Source organism: Coloeus monedula (assembly GCF_965178545.1).
Source record: "Coloeus monedula genome assembly, chromosome: 24".
NCBI lineage: Eukaryota > Metazoa > Chordata > Aves > Passeriformes > Corvidae > Coloeus > Coloeus monedula.
In genome coordinates, this window is record NC_138804.1 from 4,803,996 (window position 1) to 4,824,215 (window position 20,220).

At 45.8% G+C, this 20,220-nt stretch overlaps 1 protein-coding gene across 3 annotated transcripts in view; it reads left to right on the top strand.

Moving 5' to 3' along the window:
• Positions 1–1,075: 1,075 nt before the first annotated feature.
• EYA3 (EYA transcriptional coactivator and phosphatase 3) overlaps positions 1,076–20,220 on the top strand; it is a 56,235-nt gene continuing 37,090 nt past the window's right edge. For all 3 annotated transcript variants that reach the window (XM_082296635.1, XM_082296638.1, XM_082296636.1), the window contains exon 1: positions 1,076–1,150. The gene's annotated coding sequence lies outside the window, so the exon portion shown is untranslated. The remainder of the gene's footprint in view (positions 1,151–20,220) is intronic.

Consider the following 20,220-nt stretch of genomic DNA (forward strand, 5'->3'; position numbering starts at 1 on the left):
CCAAAGCCATTCGGCTCCAGGGCGGACCCGAGCCCATCAGTGACGGTGGCAGCACGTTTCGGATAACATTATAAAGAAGGAAAAACAGTTATTGCACAGGAGCAATTCGTAGCCAAAGAAAAGAGTGAGAATATGTGAGAAACAGCCATGCAGAGCCCAGTGTCAGTGGGAAAGGAGGGCAGGACTTGCTCCAGGTGCTGGGACTGACATTCCCCTGCAGCCCATGGCGGGGCAGCTCATGGTGGGGCAGCTGTGCCCCTGCAGCCCATGGAGGGCACGGGGGTGCAGAGACGCACCTGCAGCCCCTGGAGGAGCCCACGCCGGAGCAGGGGGATGCCCGAGAGACTGTGACCACGTGGGAAGCCAGTGCTGGAGCAGTCTTGGCAGGACCTGCGGACCCGTGGAGAGAGAAGTCCACGCTGGAGCAGGTTTGCTGGCAGGACTTGTGGCCCCATGGGGGACCGGCAGTGGAGCTGCCTGTTCCTAGAAGACTGACCCCATGGGAAAGACGCCACGCTGGAGCAGGGAAAATTCTGAAAGAGTCCACTGAAGAGTCCATCCCTTGAGGAGGGAGAGGCAGGGAGAGCGCGTGTGATCCCTATTCCCCGCCCCCAGCACTGCTGTGGGGAGGAGAGAATCGGGAATACAGCCGAGTCTGACAAGCAGGGAGGGGTGGGGGATTAAGATGTGGATTTATTTCTTATTACCCTACTCTGATTTCTCTAGCAATAAATTAAACGGATTCCCCCAGCCGGATCATGTTTGCCGTACCGGTGCTGGGTGAGAGATCTCTCCTGCACTGCTGTCGCCCCACCACCCTTCGTCCTGTTTTCTCTCCCCTACCCAGCTGAGGAGTGCGGTGACGGAGCGGCTTTGGTGGCACACAGCCGGACTGGCCCCGCTATTAAATACCGTTGGGACAGTGAGCAGAGCGGAAGCTCCGGGAACGCAGCACTGCCCAGACGGGCAGCGGCACCCCGCGGCTCCCTCGCGGCGCGGGCGCGGCGCAGCCCGGCCCCCACCGGCCCCGCCCCGGGGCAGTGACGCCACTGCCGGCGCCGCGCGCTCTGTTCCGGCGGCGGGTGGGGAGCGCGGGCGCCGCTGCCATGTCCGCTGCGGGTCCCGGGCCCGGCTCCGGAGCCCCCTCTCGGTAAGAGCCTGCTCGGGCCCTGGGCACGGAGTACCCCCGCAGCCCCCGGAGCTGCTCCCCAGCTCGAGTTGGGACCAGCCGGCCGGGGCTCCTCGGCCGCGGGCGGTGAGGCCGACGCGTGTGCTCCTGCCCCCGCCCCCGCCAGAGCGCGGGCCCGGGGGGCTGCGGCAAGACCGGTGGCGCGGGGCTGGACCCCGTCTCGCCGCCCCCGAGCCCGGCGGCGTGTGCCCGGCTGTCCAGGTGTCTTCGCCGCTGCTGGTGCGCGGAAGAGCTGGGAGGAAGGCAGGAGGGGCAGGGGGGCACTGTCCGGCTCTCTGGGTTCGCCCAGGCAGGGAGGAGCGGCTAGAGGGAACCTGGATTCAGAACCCGCCCTGCGACATGCCCAGGACTCGGGTAGATGCCCGCGGGAGGGACCGCGGCTCCCGGGGCCGGGCGCAGGCTGTGCGGGCACAGTTCAGCACACCTGCATCGCTCTTGGGTTGGTGTAGCTGCTTGTGCTGAAGTTTATGCAGTCTGATAGGGTGTTTGGGCTGAGCTTGGGCTTCACAACCGAGGTTGGATCCAGATGGATGTTCCTGGGAATGCTGTGCAGAATTGCTGGAGCTTTATGTACAGCCAGCTCCAGAACAGAATGCTTTGTTAGCTTGGCTGCTGTGCTGCATGGTGTGGCTGAAGAGTCATGGTGGAGTTTGCTTTCAGTATGGAGCTAGCTCTGTTTCTGTGATACACTTCGTCTGTAGTGTAGTAACCTCCAACTGGTGATTAACAGTCAACATACTGATTAAGATAATCAGTAAAAGTCATAGAAGATAATCATAGAAGCCTTATCTGCCACTTGTTTGGTTTCCTTCAGTTTTGTCTGTTGTGGATTATCTTAAATTCCGGAAGCTGAATAAGGTATGTTTAGTTGAGAATCACAATTCATGTGCCTCAAGTCAGTGGTTTCATAATAAGTTACTTTTAAAAATGCGTGACCATAGTGGCTTTTTCAGCCTGCAAACCTACAGACTTGTTGGGCTTACCCTACTGTGTTTGGGGGATTTTCCTTGTCACCTTGTGGTGCGATCCTTCTTACTTGTGGAGTTCTGCTATCCAGCTTTTGCCACACAAGCAGTGATCTGCCAGTACATTCTCCCTGCTCTGTTTGAAACATTGCTGAGCTTGAAGTCCTGCAGTTTCCAAGTTGCTGCAATTCCTGCAGTGTCTGCCTGCAGCTTTTGTCTCCCCCTCAGCTCTCCCTGCAGCCTCAGCAGCAGTTGTGGCACCTGGGGAACTGTGTATTGTTGGGTTGTGCAACACATTTGATTGAAAAATTGTTGCTTTTCAATTATTTTGGTTGAAAAAGTGTCACGGATGTATGCTATAGCTGTAGGGATTCCCAAGTAATTGGTGACTTTGGAAGGATTTGTAACTTCTCAAAACTTTGCCCTGGAAATACCCAGATGCTGAATGAGTTTTCAGTTGAATATGTCAGAGGACACTGTCAGTGGGTTTCCATGTGTTGTATGAATGGGTTGGAGCCCCTCTACAGCAGATTAATGTACCGTTTCCTAACTTCTGTGTACCAAAAGGTGGTTATAGATGGCTAAACATAAAACTAGATAAAATATACTGAAATACTTTAATTGAACTAAAAGTCAGGCAAGTAGTGTGCTCCTGTGTGCGAGCCATGCTATACGTAAGGTACCCAAGGCATAAAGCAGATAATACGTTGTTGGGACATGAGTAGCTCCATGGCTGTACTCTCAGTTAGCAGAAGTAGGGTTATTTTTTTCCCTCTTGACAAGTCTCTGCTCTTTTTCCCTGAAATCTGCTCTTAGAAAAGGGACGTTTGATAAAACTTTTACTGGGTCTGCAAAACCCTGTGATTGGAAGCGGAGCTGCCAGGATGGAGATGTGTGGAAACTTTTGAGCCTGAAATGGAATTGTGTCAGGACTTAACAACTGGTATTTTATATATGTTCTTGCACCAAGCAGTGTCTACAGACTACCTATCTCCAGACAGCATCTTCTTACAGGACCTTGGGGGTGGTTTTGTCCCTTATACCATGACCAGTGGCACTCACTGGTTGGTTATACACTGAGGAAGGTCTTTTTCAGCTTTTTCATGCTTTGTCTTACCCTTAATTTATTTTCTTTATTTCATCCTAATTTATCCAGAATTTTTTTCCTTTACTTAGTTAAGAGGCCGCAAACCAGCATCTCTTCAGCAGTATTCTCTGGTGGCCCCTCTCTAGCAGTGATTCTGGGATAATTTTTGCAGATGCCATGACTGGAGGCACTCCAGCACCTGAGGGAGTAACTTCAAATCCTTTCTTTCTTCTTGCTGCTGCCAGCAGAGCCTCAGTGAAGGTGATGTTGCAAGGGCTGGGATCTCCTCCTGGTGCTTTACCCAACATGATGTTTAGGAGAGTGCTGTGACACAGCAGGGCATAGCAGCCTCTTCAGGGTATGGTGTCATTGTGATTCACACCAGTCACTTCCCTGTCTTTTCCAGGTTGTCACCCATCAGTCCTGTAACTGAACAAGCTAGCTAGAAAACCAGCCTTGTATTTAGAAAAATAATATAATATTGTGATGGAGCTGACTGGGGACTCTTTCCATCTCTTGAATAGACTTTTACTTGGGGTTAAGGGTATGTCTAGCCTAATTTCAGAGGTGATGGAAGAGTTCAGTTCAGCAGCAGATAGGTCCCTCCTGAGTTAAGACTTGACCAGAGCGCTATTCTTGCATCCCAGGAGCTTCCTGCTGCATCTTGAAATGTTTGTTGGTTGTGTTTGAATACTGACAGTGCTGTTTCTCTGAGAGTCACCAGCTGGAACATGGCATAAAGTGTGTGGCAGCTTTAAACCTTGGGTGATGGTTCCTATTTCTATACAGAGTGCGCTATTATGTGTAATTCCATTTCTGGGATTTTCCAAATCAGTCTCATACTAGTGTTTTTTCTGTGACTCTTTTTTTGCCCTGTTCTTTTTGAGAGAGCTTAAGAAAATCTGCCTTAAATATTACTGACTTAAGGTGATCAGGGTAGAAAAATGAATATTCAGGACCAGGTGATTATTAATTATTCAGAAGAGAAAAGAATGTAGCAGCTGTTTTCAAAACCACATGGAGGTGTTTTGGGTAGAAAAACAATGATACTGGTTTTCTGTACTTCAGATTTCCTCATGCTGCTCTTTTGGTAAAGGCATAGTTGTTCTTATCTACCTGTTGGGGAAAATACTGTCACAGAAGACAACACTGTTGGTTCAGGGCTTTGAAGTTTCACGTGCAAGTCTGGTCCCATGTGTAGGATATATCTGTTGCTTTGTTCCCTACCTTTACAATAGCTTTAGAAATTTCAGAAGCTGTTGCCTTGATTATTCTGTGTACTTTAAATCCCCATTCCCTGTCCATCCAGAACTTTTTGGGGTATAGGAAGGGGAGCTGGCCTTTCTAGAAGATGTGATTCAGAGTTAACAGGGGCGCTTCATTATCTTGGCTGGTATTCTGAAGAACTACAAAGACACATGAGGTTTAATTCTTCTTATTCTACTTTCTTTTTTTTCCCCATTCTATCCAGTAGTTAGCTCACATGCCAAGCCTCCTGCTATGTTGATGTTTCTGGATATGAGCAAAAATTAATTCTTCTGGTTTAAAAAATAAAAGAAGTTACAAAATACTCATTCTTGCCTGACCCGAGGAAAGCCAGAAAGTCCCCATGAGTCAATAGTATCACTGCGGTTGGCATTTTACAAGATAGCAAAAACAGTTACAGTAATTCCGTGAATCGTTAGTCTGTATGATAGCTATCCAGCACCTAAAGAATGTAACTTTATGCTGAATAAAAAAACAGCACCAAGTTGTCATGTAAGTTTCTCTAATGAATGATATTAATTTTTTTTTGTGGCTGCAGTTGTAAAAAACCCAAATATAACTGGACTTTATTGAAAGTGTAGTTTTCACTGAGCTACTGGCAGAGTCCAGTGTTATGTCATGCAGCTTCTTTTTCCAGTGAAGGAAGTAAAAAGTGGACTAGTTTTTGGCAGACTAGGCCTAAGTCAGAGACAACAGCCCTTTGGGTAAGGTCTTGATACTGACAGATTTTAGAGCTAGAAGGCAGCAGAAAGTGCTGTGGGCTCTTCTTTCCCACAGGTTACCTGGTACCTATGGTAAGCAAGAAGACACTGATTCCTTGGGCTGTCATTCAGCCCAAAGGTGTGTGTCAGCCTCTGGTTCTGCCTAAACTTCAGTCCTGTTCCTCACTCTCCCACAGCCCCTGGAAATAGACCTGTGGTCACAGGTGACAGAGCTGCCAGGCCCCAAAGAGCTGTGGAAGTGAGTTGTGCTCTGCTCCTTACCTGTTCCAGTTGCCAAATAAAACTGGTTGTAACTTAATGGAGTGTTGGGTTAAACATGCTTTGATTACCACTGCAGGAGTTTGTGTAATGTGATGCCTCTCAGCTGGTGTCAGCTGAAATGAAAGTGCACAATCTTATTACTGGCCACAGGTCAACTAATTAGGGATCCGTTAGTAAAGCAATGACCAGGTCATTCATCTGCCGCTTTTCATCTTGGGCTCAAGATTTTCTGTGGTCATCAGGCTTTCCAGGACATACAGCACTGGTTTTGCTGGGATTTGTTTGTTATCCGGTTAGGGATTGATTCTCAGTGCCAAGGTCTGAAGAAAATATATTTATAGCAATGAAGATATCTTCATGATCTTGTTCATTTCCTCCTGGGAGCCACACTTGCACGTACCAGAAGGTCAGAGGACCTGGTTTACGTGATGCTTGAAGCAGTGTAGTTTGTTGTCTTTCTTACTTTTTGTGCTTGTTTTTTAAGTGTTGACAAGAGTAAAGCGCACATGTGGAAATGCATGCTGTGGAAAGATGCAGACACAAAGTTCGGGTCTTGTCATTTGTCCACAGTTGTGTAAACTCTGAAATCTGATGCTTTTCTTTAGCTCACCTCCCCTTTGTCTTTTCACCTTAAAAGCTGTAACTCAGGAACTGCAGTAACTTGAAAAGCAAACAAACAAGAAAACACTCTTCCCCCCTGCCCCTTTCCCCCCCAAAAGACCCCAAAACCTTCACATGCCTTTTTGTTTCTTTGGCTCTCCATCAGGTCCTGTTGACTTGTTGCACTTTGCAATAGACACAGTTGCCATTTGGCTGAATCTGGTAAAGCAGTCTAAGGGAGACCCTGTGATCAGGAACACTCAAATGGCTGCTTATCGTACAGGGACATCAGACCTCTCTCTCCATCTTCCCTTTGTGTCTTTGGTGTGTGTCATCCCATTCCTTCAGGGCCTTCCAATGATTTTTTTTTTTTTGTGCATGTGGCAGAAGCTGAATATGCATTTGGGATTACTGAATCCCTGGAAGCGTTTAAAGCCAAGTTGAATGGGGCTTGGGGCAAACTGTGGAAGGTGTCCCTACCTTTAGTAGGAGAGTGGAATGAGATGGTCTCTAAGGTCCCCCCAGCCCATTCTGTGATTTGGTGACTGCTTCTGAATGAACCCAGAGTCTCACTACTTGCAATAGCTGTGCTGGGTTGCTCGGCAGACTTCTCTTCTGCATTAGAAGACTTGGGAGAACTTCTGCAGGGAGCAGAAGTGCCCTACAGTAAAGAAGTACGATGGTCCAAAGACTGAAAGCTTATGTCACCACAGTTTTGTTGTCTGGAAGTATATTTTTGGAGGAGAGGGTTGCTAATTGACTGAATCACTGAGTTTAGAAGTTAATATATTTGAGTACTCTTGAACTGTAATATTTCATATGAGCTAAATATAAAGAGTTACATGACTGGCAGTTAGATAATTCAAATAAATAACGGTGTGAAAGAGAAAAAAAGAACATGGAAATAGATGGAAGGCCAACAGGGAAGAGTAAGGAAATATGAGTATGTCTTTAATCTGAAGGTTTTGTTGTCCTGGCTGCAGTATCTTTTGGGGTCTGTGTAGAAACTTCATGCAATTTCTCAGTATTTGAATGTAGCTTTTTTGCTGACTCTCCTGGTCTGCGAGGTAACTCTCCAGGTAAGTGAGGAGCACTCACAGTAAATAAAATACCAGTGACTTCTTTTTTATAAAAAATAATGCACAGCATACTCAGGATCAACTCAGACTTTTTGCTTACATGTGATTTGGTCGCTGGTAGCATATGTTAATTATGGTTCATGCTGAAAAGCACATGAGGTAACATGAAAAAAAAAGAGAGTTGGGAGAAATGGGGCCTTTAGGGTAGATTTGAAAAAAAAGTCATCAGCCATTTTTTGGCCAGAGTTGTACCCTGTGGAGGAGACGGTGCTGCTATTTGTGAGATATTTGTTCTTTTTTGAAAGTTGGCTGACCTGCCAAGAGCAAAGACGGAAAAGGATTTTGTCAGTGAGCTCCAGCAAGAAACAAATCATTTACCATCTAAGTCTGCATTTATTTGAGACTTTATTTGGGTGTAAATTTTGGAATTGTTGAATTCCAAGTAGTACATGTTCATTCTTGGTTTGGGTAATTTTTGATGCTGTAGTACTAACTAGTTGTAGATCCTGTAATCATAGCAATTACTATTTGGTGGTGAACAGGGAGCTGACCCCAGGGTTGTGCTGTCTGTGCTGTAAGAAGTCTTAGGGAGATGACAAAAGGAGGCTTTCCTGGAATGTGGTGATGCCAGGGTATCTCTATCCAGGAACAGTGGGGCCAGGGACAGTGGGATGTGGCCAGTGTGAGTGAAGGGGTTTATAAATGGGAACAGCATTACAGATACAGAAGAAGAGAAGCACTCTTGAGTCTGTATGGGTGGAAATCCCAGACTTTAAATGTACTGCTGGGATTAGACTGGGTATCCCTGGATCAGGCCAGTGATAATGATCAGGACCTCTTAACTGAGATCAGAGAAGCTGCAAATTTGGGAGATTTATGATGGACGATTCCACCTACCTGGACAAAGACCAGGTAGTGCCTTATCAGGAGGCGAGGTAGAAGGAACATTCTTCCAATTCAGTGAATGACCGCTTCAGCTTAAACTGTCAGAAGAAGTAGCTTTTTGGATTGTTGTGGTGCATAGAACCAAATTTAAGTGCTAGTAATGGGAAGGCTTGTAACAACTGCAGTGCAATTAGATATAACTGATTAGAATGGGACAGCGGCCAAAATAAATCCAGAACGTGGATATTCAATTTCAAGAAATTAAAATACCTAAAAATGAAACAAGTTGATTGAAAATCCCTCAAACCATGAAAAGATCTGTCCAAAAGTGAGCAGCCGATAGGGAACTTGTAGGCTGTTTAAAAAATTCTGTCAGAAGCCTGAACAGCAAACAAATTGGGGTGGTGGTGGTGGGGTGTCCCCAGTATCCCTCCATGGCTCGACAGGAAAGCTAAAAAAAATCATAGGGGAGAGATGAGCATTTAAAATGAAAAGTGTGGCAGGTGAGAACAGGAAAATCTGGGTGGTGGCAGGTAAAATGTAAAACAAGAATTAAAAAGAGTGAAAAATAAGTTGAACAGCGCCTTGCATAGCAGGCTTAAACCAGTTGTAATATATTCTCCAAATTCATCAAGAGCAGGAATCCAGGTAGCGATTGTGTGGGACTGCTTGGTGGCCAAGGATGAAGTAATGGGCACCCGAGGGTAGTAACGTGTAACGGAAAAGCTCAGTGAGTTCCTTGTTTTCACAGTTAAAGGTGGGCCCTAGAGAACCTCCAGGGAACACCACAGATGACTGAGTTCCACAGTAATAAGGTTATAAAGGACAAAACCACTGCTTACTTGCAAGCATGCTGTCAGCATGGCTTCTGTACAAGCAAATTCCACCTTGTTATTGTCCTGGAGTTCTCAGAGTGCATGGGTAGAGGGGAAGCTACAGGTATAATTAAATTTTCAGAAAACATTTGACAAAGCTGTATTGAAGGAGGTTTCCCCAGGCTTGGAGGAAAGGTGCTCTATGAATGGAAGCTTCTGGAAGGAGAGATTTGGACTGCAGGGCACCTCATGATGTGGCCTCTTTTTTGTTCACAGAAGGTAGGTGGCTCAGGCTCTTGACCGCTGGGCTTTTGAGAATGTGCAGGGTTGGATGTTTCACCACCCCTATGGGACAGTCTTGTAGTGTAGACCTCTCACATGGTGAATAAATTTTTCCTCACATTGAACTGGAATTTTCCTTGTTGCAGTTTACAACCATTACATCTTTTTCTAGTCTCTTGAGATGAGTCTGGCTGTGTGTGTTCTGTATCTTTTAGTCTAGCTTGAGACAAGCCTTCGTTGCTGCCAGGACTCACAGCTGACTCATGTTGTACTTGTCCACCAGGATTCTTCAGGTTCTTTCCTGCAGAACTGTGGCCTCTCAGTTTGTTCCCAGCCTGTCGTGTTGCATGGGGTTGCCCTGTCCCTAGGGCAGCCTGTAGCCCTTGCCGCTGTTTAACTTCTTGAGGTTCCTGCCAGCCTGTCCTGCCAAGTCACAACTGAATTACAGCTCTGCTTTCCAGGCTTTTGGATTGCACCTCCCATTTTGGTCTTATCCATGGATTTTCTCTGAAGGCATGTGCTGTACTGTTGAACTTGTCATGATGAAGATGTTAGTACTGTGTCCACTGTCATCTCTTGTGCGTAGCTTTTTGTTACTAGCCACTAGTTAGATTGTTGCCATGTAGTCACAGTCCTTTGAACCTGGCCATCCACGCAGTTTTCCTGTGGACAGGACTTGTCCATAGTTCATATCTGCCCAGTGTGGCTGCAAGCATGCCAAAGGACTCTGCATTACTGAAAGGAGATACCGAATATTCATAGCTCTTATTTTCCAGAGCAAATAATTTCATCAGAGGTGGCAGTCAGATTGGGCAGACACCATTTGGCTTTGGTGGATCCATGCTTCTTGTTCCCAGTTTCGTGCTTGTCCTTTGTGTGTGTACGAATGATCTCCATGGGGATTTGCTCCACAGTCCCCTGACACACTGGGATGAAACAGACAGCTGGCTTCTCTCTCCCTTATTGTCTGTCTTGAAGGTAACATTTGCCCTTTTCCAGTCATAAGTCACCTTCCAGATTGATGTGACCTTTCTAAAATGATAGGAAGCAGATCCTTCTCCATCGTGTCTGGTGTTAGTTGTGTATGTCCAGTTTTCCTAAGGCAGTTTCTAACTTCATCTTCCATTGTTAGTGCCAGTGTTAGTGTCTGGGAGCAGCAGGAAAGGGCCACTGAGTGGTAGCACAGCAGGCAGCTGCAGCAGCAAGGGCGCAGTCCCTCAGGACCCACAGGGAGAACTGGGCGATGTCAGGAGTCAGGCAGGAGCTTGAGTGGGCAGGTGGATCCCAGGAGGGACCTTTGTGCTCCAACTAGATTAGGTCTATAGCTCAGGTGGGAGCCAGAGGGGAGATCTGCAGCTTAAAAGCAGTTCCCAAGACAGGAAGTGGAGTTGCTGGTGCCTTCAGTAGTGCTTTCTGGAAAAGCTGTCCCCAGGGTCACCAGCTGCACTGTCTTGGTCTTGAGCCCAGGTAACCAAACCCCTAGGATGGGATATATTTTCTGGGGGTCCTGACAGGTGACACTTTCACCTTCCAAGCTCTCCCATGAGGCACAAGGACTTGGGAGGCCTGAAAGCAGACCTTGATAGTAAAGCCTGAAGAAAGGAAGACGTTGAATCCCTCAGCCTTTCCTGTATCCTTGGTCAGTTGATGCCTGCCTGCTCAGCATCTGACCAGCAGGTTTCTTGGCCTGTTGCTACTAGTGTGCTCAGAGGAGCCCTAGGAGCCCTTCTTGTTGCATTTTGTGTCCCTTGCCAGATTTGAGGCAGCTAAGCTTTTGATCTCTGCGTGCTTCAGCAGTTCTGGTGAAGTCCTCATAGGTACCTGGTCTTAGCTTGGCCTCCCACATTCTTCCTTTTTGAGCTTAGTCAGAAGTTGTCTGTCAAACTGTCCTCTCCCTGCGTCTGCTCATTTTCTTGCCTGTTGGGGTGGAATGTGCTCTTGCACTTGGGGAAGCTGTCCTTGATGATCAGATGTTGCTTCTTCAGGCCCCCCCGTAGCACTGTACAGATCAGATCAGTCTTCTGAACAAACTATAAGCTGGCTGTTTATTTTACTTGTCATCTTCACTTCTCCTGGGATCTTGAACTTCTACCATGTTACATCACCACCTAAAAAAATCTTTGATACACTGAGAAACATGACTTTTGTTCACCCCACCATATTGCTCTTACAGTGGATATTGGTGCTTAAACTGGGTTTGTCCAACATCTTTACCAGTGATCTGGAGGAATGAATGACCAATAAGATTTTCTAAGTTTTTTGATGTTACCAACGATTTAAGTTCAAGACTGAGTGATCAAAAAGTGGCTTCAGTGGAAAAACTTCAGTGTAGATAAATTTACAAGAAGTTAATATAATGAAAATAAATATGGTTTAGATTGTTTTTTCTAAATTAAAGGTAATTCATCTCGGGAAAAGCAATCTAAACCCTGCCTAACGGGAGGCTGAACTCAGAATGGGCAATTGTGACTCCAGAAGGGGAACCTGAGGGCAGCGATAGGTCACTGAAATGATTCCTTGTGTAAGCAGCAGCCAGACAAAACACTGATGATGCTGGCTGGCTTAGGACAACAGACAGAGACATCATTTTACTGCTCTATTGTAAAGCTGTGGTTGCAGCCACATCTTGTGTATTACGTGCATCTGTGGTTGCTGTGTCTGAAGTGGGCAGTGACCACGACCATAGTGGATGGAGCAGATTTTTAAAAACCCAAGAGGAGCTGAAGGGTGGGGGCCTGATTTGGAGACAGAATGTGATCAAGGTTCACAGAATCCTGAAGGCAGAGGACGTGCTGAAAGCTGAGCTGCTCACCCAGTCCTTCTGTAGCAGGACTGAAAGCCCTTGGAAACCTGGTGGAGGTGGCCATGCTCACACAGGTCCTGCCGGTGTAGCTGGGTGAGACAGACCATGCGTCTGCTCTCGGCAGATGTTGCTGGGCTCCCCCTGCCTCTGTCGGCAGGACAGATGCTGTGTGAAGCAAATGGTGTAATAAATCCATTTACTTAAAAGTAGTGGCTCCTACTGAGTAGCTGAGTGTTGAACACCATCATTTAAACTGGTTTTTTTCCCCAGAAAAAAAAATCTCAAATTTCCAATACTTTTTTCCTGATTTTTTTTGAGCAGGTTATTCTAGCAACTAGTGTTGCTAAGATATGAATAACTACAGATGTTCTCAGAACTAATCATACCCTGATAAACACCATGTCTGACCCTAATGCAAAATAACAAAAAAAGTAAATTTACTGTAGTCACAACCTCTGTAATAAAATTGTGGTGAAGGTTGAGTACTGAAAAAGTTTCTCTAGTAGAACTGTAGGTGCATTTCATGCTAGCCTCTGGTACTAGGTATATGACTTTTTGATATGTATGAGTCAAATCTTTTACTGAAAAGGAAATTTAGAACTGCATAATGTCAGTAATTCCTTTTTGCGGTTAATGTGATGCAGGTTTGCTGTCTGTCTGAGAGAGGCTTAAAATGTTCTGTCTTTTGTTCAGGAAGTGTCCTAATCTATTATAATGTGTCTGAAGTGGCTTTTAGGAATTAAAGGCAGTGTGTCCTGCTGTTGGAAAGTTTGTTTTTAAAGCCATGGAAGTCAAACAGCTTTTATTTTCTGTCTAGGGCTGCAGCTCTAGAAATTTGTGACCTGTTTATTAATTTCCAGAAACACAAAAATGTATATGAGCTGTGAGATTTCAGGTACCACACCCTGTGTGGCCTTCAGGGAAAAATCTGTCCTGTCTCACTGCAAATTATATCCTCAGGAACAGAGGAGGGAATCAACTCTTTTACTTAGCTGACGTTTGTGTAAATCACTGTACTTCGGTTTTGTCACTGAAAGGTAGCAGCAGTTCTGTGTTCTTGTGCCCTGTAAGCGATGCACATTGGCTCTGTCTAGCAGGAACTGCCACGTGATTTCTGGGCTCAGTGGGAGTTGTTTTTCTTGAGGATGAAGTTGTTCTTTCCAAATCTTCCTTTTGTGAAAACAGTTCTTTTCCCCATTAAAAATTTCCCTGCTGTGTTTCAAAATCAAATTGAAAAAACATTGCATAAGAACTGGGAAAATAAGCATGTGTCATTGGTCAAGCAGAGTGAGCTGCAGACAGTCAGACCACTGATAGCTCTTCAAGGATCTAAAAATCATGGGGAAATTCCTGTCAATGGAACAGACATTGCTTAGGGGAAAATGAGATTTGTATATCCATGTTTAATTTCAGTTATTTTCTCACTCTATTTATTTCTTATTTTATTTCTCGCAACACAATTTGCTTTCCATTTTAAGGTTATGAACTTTAATCAAACCATGATTTTTCAGTCCCACAGGACATTATTTGGAGGCTTGTCATGACCATCCATACCTTCAGAAATAGGGCGTACAAAATGCCTTCCTTGTAATTTTTACAGTGTTTGATTCTGAAATTTCCTGGTTGATAAAGAAGGGAAGAAAGAGCACGGAGAGAGAGCAGGGAATCATCGAGCAGCACTCATTGCAAAGGTTTATTCTCCTGGTTGTTGCAGTGTTTTGAAGATACCTGTGGGTGTTGTACCTAGGGGCATGTGGGTGTGTGTGGAGGATGAGAAAAGCCAATAGTGGAGTATCAATGTTTGTCGTGAGCTCTGCTTCTGGATTTGTTCAAGACAGGGAATCAACAGGCTGGTGTGTAGCCCAGCTTTCATTCATTAACTTGAGTCCTTTTTCAGCTCTGCTTCTGAAGAAGGAAACTAGGAGAAAACTGTTCATGAAGGGGGTAGATTTAACAAGAGAAAGCCTGAAGGATGGTGTCTTGAAGATGGATTTTAGAGGGCATTTTCAAGACTCGTTTTGGAGAGCAAGGCTGTTTGAGGAGTTGGTTGTCAATAGTATTAGAAAGTAGGACTCGGCACAGGGTGGTTGGCACCACAGTGTGAAGTTAGAAATCCCACTTCCTTTTTCTTCTTACTTCAGCTGTTTTTCAAACAGTGGAGCAAGGTACCTGTTCCCATTGGTTTGGAAGCTGTGGGATGACAGTCACAGACATATACTGTGCAACCTGAATTTGACAGTTACAAATGAACTCCTGTGCACCATGGGAATGAGGGTGTGCACTGTGCTACTGCCAACTGCTTCTGAAAGCAAGTGACTTGTGTGAGGTATTTCATTCTGTGGTGGAGGAGGAAAGCTCACTGAGCCCCTCCTGCGCTCTCCTGTCTCTGCACAGGGTTGCACTACTACGGTGAGTCCCTTTTCTTTTGAGTATCTGTAATGGTTTTTTGATTTTCACCAGATTGAACATTTTACACACCAGTTTATTCACTCATTTTGTTTGTATCACTGTAATGTTACAACTCATGAAGAATTTCTATGATCTTGGTTTTGCCTGGAGGAAGAAAAAAAATGAAAGTACACAAAATTGTTCAATTCCTGACAGTTCCTTAAGGGGCTGTTTTATTCCATAAACTAGGAACCAGGCTGATGCTGTAATCTCCTGGGGTCTTGAATCAAGCTGTTTCAAAGCAAAATGGGAGATTCTTGTTGTTGGCCTGTATTTGCTAAATCCTCAGGAGGGATCCTATAGGAGCAGGCATCAGGTTGGATGTGCTGCCTTGGTATAGTCAGAACACTGATCAGCCTGTGTTCAATAATAAGTTGGAAATATTTCATCAGCTTGGCAGGTGAAATACTATCATGGTTGGATATAGGAGTGCTGAGATACAAGGAAAAATAAAATATATCTGTGTGCCTGCTTACACTGTAATGTGGAGGAGCACAGGCCATTGCCAGTGTGGGGGATGACTGAGAGCATATTTTGCCTGAAGATTAAAACTTAAGTCAAACCTTCAGAATAAAAAGCACTCAGCAGCTGTGCAGTGCATAGTAACGTCAATATGTGTCTCTTTTACCTTTGTTTTTATTTGGGTATTTTAATTAAATCTAAAAAAAAACAAAGGTGGGGTTAGATCTACCATACTGCACTCTGCCAAGTTCTGCTCTTCTCTGTCAGAAGCTGTTTGTCATGTGGTGAGTGGCACTGAATGAAAACATTGTGAGGAAAAGCTCTGCTCCAGTTGGGTGACGTCTTAGATTGCTTTGGCTGCATGCTCCAATTCTGTGTGTGTCTAATGCAGCAGCATGGGACACATTGTCATGAAATGCCCCACCAGAAAATATGGGAAGCCTATGCTATTCTTCTGCCTAATTAATGTATTTTTGTTGCTGTTCATTGTAAAGTGGTGGTCCTTGAATAACTAAGGAGTGAAAATAACTGCAGAGATGACTTGTACAAAACATTACAGCTACTGCTGTAAAAGACAATAAAAAAATGTTTCTATAAATACATAGTACACCGCTTAGACAAATCTCTGGGGCCAGATAGAATCCAGTCAAGGTAGTGAAGGAGCTGGCAGAGGTGCTCACTGAGCCACTTTCCATCATTTCCCAGCCTTCCTGGCTAACAGGGAAGGTCCTACTTGACTGGATGCTTGCAAATGTAGTGCCCATCCAGAAGAAGGGTCAGAAAATGGATCTGGGGACTACAGCCTGACCTCAGTGGTGTGGAAGGTTATAGAACAGACCATCTTGCATGCCATCATATGGCACATAGTGGACAACCAGGGGTCAGTCCCAGCCAGCACGTGCCAGGAGAGGCAGATCCTGCCTGACCAATCTAATGATCTACAACAAGGTGACTTGCATCGTGGATAAAGGAGGGGCCGTGGATGTGTCTACCTGAACCTTAGTAAACCCTTTGACACCATTTCTCCTGGACAAACTGGCTGCTCAGGGCTTGGACAGGTGCTCTCTTTGCTGGGTTTAAAACTGTCTAGATGGCTGGGCCCAGGTGGTGAAGGGGAATGGAACTGCTTCCTTCTGTGGCTGGGCACTGGTGGAGTTCCCCAAGGTTCAGTATTGGGGACCAGCCCTGCTTAATATCTTTATGAATGTTCTGGACAAGGGGATGGAGTGCATCCTAAGCACAACAATCCCATGGAACGCTCCAGGCTAGGAGGAAAATGGCTGGAAGGGGGCCTATCAGGAAAGGACCTGCGGGTGCTGGTTGACAGCTGCTGAACATGAGCCAGCATGTGTGCCAAGGACATCCTGGCCTGCGTGAAAAATGGTGTGTCAAGCAGGAATAGGGAAGTGTTTGTTTCCCTCCTTTGGGTTCAGTTTTGGGCCCCTCACTAGAATACAGACACTGAGGGGCTGGAGCGTGTCCAGAGAAAGGAGCAGAGCTGGGGAAGGGTCTGAAGCACAAGTCTGATGAGGAGCAGCTGGAGAAGCTGGTGGGGCTCAGCCTGGATGAGGCCTGGGAGGATCATCTTGCTCTCCACAACTCCGTGACAGGAGGATGGAGCCAGGTGGGGTTGATGCCTTAGGTTTTAACTTTTCTATTTTCCAAGTCCTGCACTGCCCAGTGTGTAACTGAAGTTTCTTGTAGCCTGTTAATTTCTGTGCTCTCGTGCTAGGTAGACATAACAAAGCCTGTCCGGGTCCTAGGCCCAGAAAGTATAAACCAAAGAGCCTCTAAGGGGGGGGGGGGTAAGCTGAGGGGAAATGACATCATTAACTGAAGCTTTAATTGGAGAATTAACCCTGATAGGCAAATGAACCAAACCTATAAAAGTGTGAACAACTCGTGACCCATTGTCCATCTTGGGGCCCATCTCGGCAGTGGCCTCTGGTCCCCAGGGGTACCTTTGAAGGCCTTTCAAATAAATACCTGCCTTATTCCCGTACTCCTGTCTTGTCTCTGTTTCTAGGAGGCCTCTCAAGGCATCAGGGTCAGGCTCTGCTCCCAGGGGACAAGGGATGGGACAAGAGAAAATGGCCTCAAGCTGTGCCAGGGAAGGTTTAGATTGGATATTAGGGAAAATTTCTTCACTGAAAGGGCTGTTCTGCCCTGGCACAGGCTGCCCGGGGCAGAGGTGGTCACCATCCTTCAAGGGATTTAAAAGACAAGGCACTTGGGGGTATGGGTTAGTGGTGGCCTTGGCAGTGCTGGGTATTGGTTGGACCTAATGATCTTGGAGGTCTTTTCCAACATAAACGATTCTATGGTTTTATTCCAAATCACTGTTTAATAGATGTAACTTCATTACCCCAATCAAAGCTTTGTTCTTAGGGAAATAGTGACTGATTTAAAGTAATACAAAACCATAGTCAATTAGCTTTTTTTTCCTAATCAGGGTAATTACTGTGTGTTGGTTTTATCACACTATCCTGACTTTAATTATTTGCAGTTTGGGAGAACTGTTTCTTGCATGAAAGTTTATATCCAAAGCCAAGGCAGATGAGCTTGGAAAGCACAAGCTGAAAGTAAATAGCAGTCTATCCAGGCTCTGTTCATAGTGGGCAGCTTTCAGAAATTCTATCCAGAGTATCTAGTTTGAGAAAGTCTGACCAAGCTGGACTTTGTATTTTAGGATTTTTAATATATGTTTTAGTGCAAGAAACTGGAGATCACTTGCCAGGGCTTTTAATAATGAATTACTGGCATCAAGATGTTGTGCAGAGCAGAAGGCAGCTGCTGAGAGCGATTCTGCAGCCCAGTCCTCTGCTCTGGTGCCTTCTGGTTGGAAGTTTAGATAACATGGCTCCTTAAATTGAGCAAACAAAATAAAATGACACACCCAATTCTTAGTATTTTGTGTTGTTGGTGTTCCATGCAAGTTGGAATTAAACAGGATGGTTATTCAAAACAAGTCTAGATTAAATAAAAACTGGTGTTTAATTCACATATTACAGAATAGTTTTCATCAGGTAATTAACAAAAATCATCCCATAAAGGGAAAAAGTGTGGTACTTTGCTGGTTTTTAGATGCAGAACCATGGACTCATTTTTCTGAATGTTTCTTTCATGCAGCAGCTCATTTAATGGCTTCTTGCACACTTGCTTCCAGTTTGTACTGTTTTTCTCATTCACAAACCCAGTGGCCCACAGAAGCATTCTCACCGCCTGAATTGGCTTTTGAGACCTCCTTCACACAGAAGTATGAACAGATATACCCTGATCAAGCCCCAGCTGCCCCCAGAGCTGTACGTCCCCGCTTCCTTCGCCTGGGAGCTCAGCAGGCACAGTTGCCTCGGGGAGCTAGGCCGTGGTGGGATGGGGACCAGTGCCCTTGGGTGTGACCACAGCAGTTTGGGCTCTCTGCAGAACTGAACATATCAAAGATCTTCTTTGATAGCTCTGCTGCTGTGTTCACTTAGGGTTTAAAAATGTTCTGTAATAATGGGTGATAAGCTTACCTGAAGTGCAGTTACCTTGAGTTTTATGCAAGTTAAAAATCTAATTTTGAAATTTGATGTGCAAGAAATAAAAAAAACAACCAAGGAAACCCCCTAAAAAACCCCAACAAAAAGTCAGTGTTGTGTATTTTCAGTTTTTAAAAATCATCTTTGTTGCTGGTGAGCTGCTGGCTCAGTGTGCTCCTCTGAGGCAGCTCAGGCTGAGCAGGTGCAAGATGCTGGGTTTGTTTTTTGGGAAAGCCAAGCTCTGGGTGGTTCAGACCTGTGCTGCTGGGTAAGGAGGTGTCCAACAGCACCTGGAAGAGCTCGGGCACCTGGGGCTTGTACCTGCCAAGGGCTGGGGCTGGCTGAAGGGCAGCTGGGGATTAGCTGTGGTGGAGCGGGGCAGGAGCAGCTGCTCCCTGGATCCTCCTCCTTGTGGATTCGGCCCTGGAGCTGACAGCAGCTTCACTCAGCCTCTCAGTGCGGGAGGAGAGAGGCAGGCAGAGGTGATGGCAGGGAGAGGTACTTGCCATACCATGATCCAAGGACTTTCTGTGCCCAATCACAAGAAGATGTGTGCCTGCTCTGCATGAGAACCCGGTGACTGAGTGGGTGATAGAGGTGAAAAGCCTGTTGTGTATTTATCACCGTGACTGATGTCTCTGTTTAATCGAAGTGAAACATCAAGTAGATGGTAAAATTATGGTTTCATTTACCATGACTGTGGCTGAAAAGGCACATCCTGCTGCTCTGCTTGCATGTTTTTTCTGACCCACGTCCTGCTCTCTCCCCTGGAGCAGGGCTGTGCAGGGCCAGAGCTGATCTTTCTGACAGCAGCTTAGCAGAAAAGATTGTGCTTGGGTCTCTCTGGTTTTTCTTTTCTTTCTCTTTCTTTTCCCTTAGCAGATCCTACATCCAGACTGCTGTTCAACCACACAAGCCTCTGGTGCCCGTGAAGGAGGGAGTGTCAGGCAGGCAGGAGTGGGCTGTGGGAGGTGGGGAGAGGCAGGAGCTCTCCCTTCTCCCACACCAGTGTAAGCTGCTGCTGGCCTTGGCTGGGGGAGGATGCCCTCACCCCTTGCTCCCAGGTGTGAAGTTCAGTGCCTCCATTTCACCCAGACACACACTGCTGCTTGGTCTGTGGAATGACAGCCTTGGGCACACCTCGAGTGTGAGGTGTCCGCTGCCCGTGCTGCTGTTTCTGGAGGTACAGGGAAGGCATGAAGCCACCCTAGGCCAAGTTCTCACTTGGAGTTCTCACTTCCCTGGGAGAAGGCATGAAGCCACCAGAGGCCAAGTTCTACCTGCCATTAAGGCAGGCACTACTGTTCACCTGCTTTGGTTCAGTCATCTGCTTCCAGGTGCTACAAGGTGCCTGACTTACTTGGGAAGAGTGTTTTCTTCATGCATGTAACGTATTAAATGGGGCTCTGGGAATCTTTTTGCCTTTGTAACTATTTAGATCCTTCTCAAAACCAAAATTAAAGAACTACTCGCAGCCTTTAAGCAAAGCATGGCATGGGAAGTTACTGCTGTGTGGATCAGTGGAATGCAAAATATTTTTCCGTACTGAAGAGTTCAGTTTGGGATTTTTCTATGAAATTGCACAACAAAACAGGGTTAAGTAAGAGAAGTGAAGGATGAGGGACAGGACCTCTAGGTATGAATTCCAAATCTTCTTGCTCTTGGCCATTGTATTCTGTACTCCTTTTTATAATCTCTCAGTGGCAGAGTTTCTCTTCAGTCCTGATTTTTCTCTGTTATTTCTACAAAAAATAAAAGAAATAAGATTTATATTTAAAATAAAACAATTGAAACTGATGGAGAAAAAACTGTAAAGGTAACAGTAGAGCTTTGTA